The sequence below is a fragment of the Triticum dicoccoides genome, chromosome 6A (assembly GCF_002162155.2).
Source record: "Triticum dicoccoides isolate Atlit2015 ecotype Zavitan chromosome 6A, WEW_v2.0, whole genome shotgun sequence".
Classification (NCBI taxonomy): Eukaryota; Viridiplantae; Streptophyta; class Magnoliopsida; order Poales; family Poaceae; genus Triticum; species Triticum dicoccoides.
This window is the reverse complement of record NC_041390.1, coordinates 626,498,340-626,504,285: the sequence shown is the minus strand read 5'-3', so window position 1 is coordinate 626,504,285 and position 5,946 is coordinate 626,498,340.

The following is a 5,946-nucleotide window of genomic DNA, read 5'->3' as shown; positions in this document are numbered from 1 at the left end:
TGATCGTAGAGAAGAGTATTTGAGTTACGAGTTTGGCTTTCAGTTAAAAACAATGTGAAATAGTTTCACTACTCACGCCACCTGGAACACCACAATGTAATGGTGCGTCCGAACGTCATAACCGTACTTTATTAGATATGGTGCGATCTATGATGTCTCTTACCGATCTACCACTATTGTTTTGGGGTTATGCTTTAGAGACAGCTGCATTCACATTAAATAGGGCACCATCTAAATCCATTGAGACGACACCATATGAACTATGGTTTGGTAAGAAACCTAAGCTGTTGTTTCTTAAAGTTTGAGGTTGCAATGCTTATGTGAAAAAGTTTCAACCTGATAAGCTCAAACCCAAATCGGAGAAATGTGTCTTCATAGGATATCCAAAGGAAACTATTGGATACACCTTCTATCACAGATCCGAAGGCAAGACTTTTGTTGCTAAATTCGGAAACTTTCTAGAGAAGGAGTTTCTCTCGAAAGAAGTGAGTGGGAGGAAAGTAGAAAACTTGATAAGGTAATTGTACCTTCTCCCTTATTGGAAAGTAGTTCATCACAAAAATTTGTTCTTGTGACTACTACACCAATTAGTGAGGAAGATAATGATGATGATCATGTAACTTTAGATCAAGTTACTACCGAATCTCGTAGGTAAACCAGAGTAAGATCCGCACCAGAGTGGTACGGTAATCCTGTTCTGGAAGTCATGTTACTAGACCATGACGAACTTGCGAACTATGAGGAAGCAATGATGAGCCCAGATTCCGCGAAATGGTTTGAGGCCATGAAATCTGAGATATGATCCATGTATGAGAACAAAGTATGGACTTTGATGGATTTGCCCGATGATCGGCAAGCCATAAAAATAAATGGATCTTCAAGAGGAAGACGGACGCTGATAGTAGTGTTATTATCTACAAAGCTAGAATTGTCGCAAAAAGTTTTTCGACAAGTTCAAGGTGTTGACTACGATGAGAGATTCTCACTCGTATCTATGCTTAAGTCTGTCCGAATCATATTAGCAATTGCCGCATTTTATGAAATATGGCAAATGGATAAACAAAACTGAATTCCTTAATGGATTTATTGAAGAAGAGTTGTATACGATGCAACTAGAAGGTTTTGTCAATCCGAAAGGTACTAACAAAATGTGCAAGCTCCAGCGATCCATCTGTGAACTGGTGCAAGCATCTCGGAGTTGGACTATATGCTTTGATGAGTTGATCAAAGCATATAGTTTTATATAGACTTGCGGTGAAGCCTGTATTTACAAGAAAGTGAGTGGGAGCACTACATCATTTTTTATAAGTATATGTGTATGACATATTGTTGATCGGAAATAATGTAGAATTATTCTGCAAAGCATAAAGGAGTGTTTGAAAGGAGTTTTTCAAACAAAGACCTCGGTAAAGCTGCTTACATATTGAGCTTCAAGATCTATAGAGATAGATCAAGACGCTTGATAAGTTTTTCCAATGAGTACATACCTTGACAAGATTTTGAAGTAATTCAAAATGGAGCAGTCAAAGAAAGAGTTCTTGCCTGTATTACAAGGTGTGAAGTTGAGTAAGACTCAAAGCCCGACCACGGCAGAAGATAGAAAGAGAATGAAAGTCATTCCCTATGCCTTGGCCATAGGTTCTATAAAGTATGTCATGCTGTGTACCAGATCTATTGTATACCCTGCACTGATTTGGCAAGGGAGTACAATAGTGATCTAGGAGTAGATCACTGGACAGCAGTCAGAATTATCCTTAGTGAAATAAGGATATGTTTCTCGACTATGGACGTGACAAAAAGGTTCGTCGTAAAGGGTTACGTCGATGCAAGTTTTTGACACTGATCTAGATGATTATAAGTCTCAATCTGGATACATATTGAAAGTAGGAGCAATTAGCTAGAGTAGCTCCGTGCAGAGCATTGTAGACATAGAATTTTGCAAAATACATACGGATCTGAATATGGCAGGCCCGTTGACTAAATTTCTCTCACAAGCAAAACATGCTCACTCTTTGGGTATTAATCACATAGCGATGTGAACTAGATTATTGAATCTAGTAAACCCTTTGGGTGTTAGTCACATGGAGATGTGAACCAATCACATAAAGATGTGAACTATTGGTGTTAATCACATAGCGATGTGAACTAGATTATTGACTCTAGTGCAAGTGGAAGACTGAAGGAAATATGCCCTAAAGGCAATAATAAAGTTATTATTTATTTCCTTATATCATGATAAATGTTTATTATTCATGCTAGAATTGTATTAACCGGAAACATAATACTTGTGTGAATACATAGACAAACAAAGTGTCACTAGTATGCCTCTACTTGACTACCTCATTAATCGAAGATGGTTATGTTTCCTAACCATAAACAAAAGAGTTGTTATTTGATTAACGGGATCACATCATTAGGAGAATGATGTGATTGACATGACCCATTCCAGTAGCTTAGCACCCGCTCGTTTAGTATGTTGCTATTGCTTTCTTCATGACTTATACATGTTCCTATGACTATGAGATTATGCAACTCCCGTTTGCCGGAGGAACACTTTGTGTGCTACCAAACGTCACAACGTAACTGGGTGGTTATAAAGGAGCTCTACAGGTGTCTCCAAAGGTACATGTTGGGTTGGCGTATTTCGAGATTAGGAATTGTCACTCCGATTGTCGGAGAGGTATCTCTGGGCCCTCTCGGTAATGCACATCACATAAGCCTTGCAAGCATTGCAACTAATGAGTTAGTTGCGGGATGATGTATTACAGAACGAGTAAAGAGACTTGCCGGTAACGAGATTGAACTAGGTATTGGAATACCGACGATCAAATCTCGGGCAAGTAACATACCGATGACAAAGGGAACAACGTATGTTGTTATGCGGTCTGACCGATAAAGATCTTCGTAGAATATGTAGGAGCCAATATGGGCATCCAGGTCCCGCTATTGGTTATTGACCGGAGACATGTCTCGGTCATGTCTACATTGTTCTCGAACCGTAGGGTCCGCACGCTTAAGGTTTCGATGACAGTTATATTATGAGTTTATGAGTTTTGATGTACCGAAGGAGTTCGGAGTCCCGGATGAGATCGGGGACATGACGAGGAGTCTCGAAATGGTCGAGACATAAAGATCGATATATTGGACGACTATATTCGGACATCGGAAAGGTTCCGAGTGATTCGGGTATTTTTCGGAGTACCGGGTAGTTACGGGAGAAGCAATGGGCCTTGATGGCCTTTAGTGGGAAGAGGAGAAAGGGCCAAGGGGCTGCTGCGCCCCCCCTCCCCTGTAGTCCAAATTGGACTAGGGAAAAGGGGGCCGGCCACCTTTCCTTCTCCTCCACTTCCTTCTCCCTTCCTCCCCTCTTGGTGGACTCCTACTAGGACTTGGAGTCCTAGTAGGACTCCACATCCTGGCCGCACCAAGCCTTGGCCGGCCTCCTCCTCCTCCATCCTTTATATACTGAGGCAAGGGGCACCCCATGGACACAAAAGTTGATCTTCGTGATCGTTCCTTAGCCGTGTGCGGTGCCCCCCCTCCACCATATCCACCTCGATCATATTGTAGCGGTGCTTAGGCGGAACTCCTCCCCGACGCTTTGCTGGATCGGAGGCCGGGGATCGTCATCGAGCTGAACGTGTGCCAAGAACTCGGAGGTGCCGGAGTAACGGTGCTTGGATCGGTCGGACCGTGAAGACGTACGACTACATCAACCAAACACTTCCGTTGTCGATCTACCAAGGGTACGTAGATCACACTCTCCCCTCGTTGCTATGCATCACCATGATCTTGCGTGTGCGTAGGAAATTTTTTGAAATTACTACGTTCCCCAACAGATACACCTTCTATCACAGATCCGAAGGCAAGACTTTTGTTGCTAAGTTCGGAAACTTTCTAGAGAAGGAGTTTCTCTCGAAAGAAGTGAGTGGGAGGAAAGTAGAACTTGACGAGGTAACTGTACCTGCTCCCTTATTGGAAAGTAGTGCATCACAGAAAACTATTTTTGTGACACCTACACCAATTAGTGAGGAAGCTAATGATAATGATCATGAAACTTCGGAACAAGATACTACTGAACCTCGTAGATCAACCAGAGTGAGATCCGCGCCAGAGTGGTACGGTAATCCAGTTCTGGAAGTCATGCTACTAGATCATGATGAACCTACGAACTATGAAGAAGCGATGGTGAGCCCAGATTCTGCAAAATGGCTTGAAGCCATGAAAAATCTGAGACGGGATCCATGTATGAGAACAAAGTGTGGACTTTGGTTGACTTGCCCAATGATCGGCAAGCAATTGAGAATAAATGGATCTTCAAGAAGAAGACTGACGCCGACGGTAACATTACTGTCTACAAAGCTCGACTTGTCGCAAAAGGGTTTCGGCAAGTTCAAGGGGTTGACTACGATGAGACCTTCTCACCCGTAGCGATGCTTAAGTCTGTCCGAATCATGTTAGCAATTGCCGCATTTTATGATTATGAAATTTGGCAGATGGATGTTAAAACTGCATTCCTGAATGGATTTCTGGAAGAAGAGTTGTATATGATGCAACCGGAAGGTTTTGTCGATCCAAAAGGAGCTAACAAAGTGTGCAAGCTCCAGCGATCCATTTATGGACTGGTGCAAGCCTCTCGGAGTTGGAATAAACGCTTTGATAGTGTGATCAAAGCATTTTGTTTTATACAGACTTTTGGAGAAGCCTGTATTTACAAGAAAGTGAGTGGGAGCTCTGTAGCATTTTTGATATTATATGTGGATGACATATTATTGATTGGAAATGATATAGAATTTCTGGATAGCATAAAGGGATACTTGAATAAGAGTTTTTCAATGAAAGACCTCGGTGAAGCTGCTTACATATTAGGCATAAAGATCTATAGAGATAGATCAAGACACTTAATTGGACTTTCACAAAGCACATACCTTGACAAGATTTTGAAGAAGTTCAAAATGGATCAAGCAAAGAAAGGGTTCTTGCCTGTGTTACAAGGTGTGAAGTTGAGTAAGACTCAATGCCCGGCCACTGCAGAAGATAGAGAGAAGATGAAAGATGTTCCCTATGCTTCAGCCATAGGCTCTATCATGTATGCAATGCTGTGTACCAGACCTGATGTGTGCCTTGCTATAAGTCTAGCAGGGAGGTACCAAAGTAATCCAGGAGTGGATCACTGGACAGCGGTCAAGAACATCCTGAAGTACCTGAAAATGACTAAGGATATGTTTCTCGTATATGGAGGTGACAAAGAGCTCATCGTAAACGGTTACGTTGATGCAAGCTTTGACACTGATCCGAACGATTCTAAATCGCAAACCAGATACGTGTTTACATTAAACGGTGGAGCTGTCAGTTGGTGCAGTTCTAAACAAAGCGCCGTGGCGGGATCTACGTGTGAAGCGGAATACATAGCTGCTTCGGAAGCAGCAAATGAAGGAGTCTGGATGAAGGAGTTCATATCCGATCTAGGTGTCATACCTAGTGCATCGGGTCCAATGAAAATCTTTTGTGACAATACTGGTGCTATTGCCTTGGCGAAGGAATCCAGATTTCACAAGAGAACCAAGCACATCAAGAGACGCTTCAATTCCATCCGGGATCTAGTCCACGTGGAAGACATAGAGATTTGCAAGATACATACGGATATGAATGTTGCAGACCCGTTAACTAAGTCTCTTCCACGAGCAAAATATGATCAGCACCAAGGCTCCATGGGTGTTAGAATTATTACTGTGTAATCTAGATTATTGACTCTAGTGCAAGTGGGAGACTGAAGGAAATATGCCCTAGAGGCAATAATAAAGTTATTATTTATTTCCTTATATCATGATAAAAGTTTATTATTCATGCTAGAATTGTATTAACCGGAAACATAATACATGTGTGAATACATAGACAAACAGAGTGTCACTAGTATGCCTCTACTTAACTAGCTCGTTAATCAAA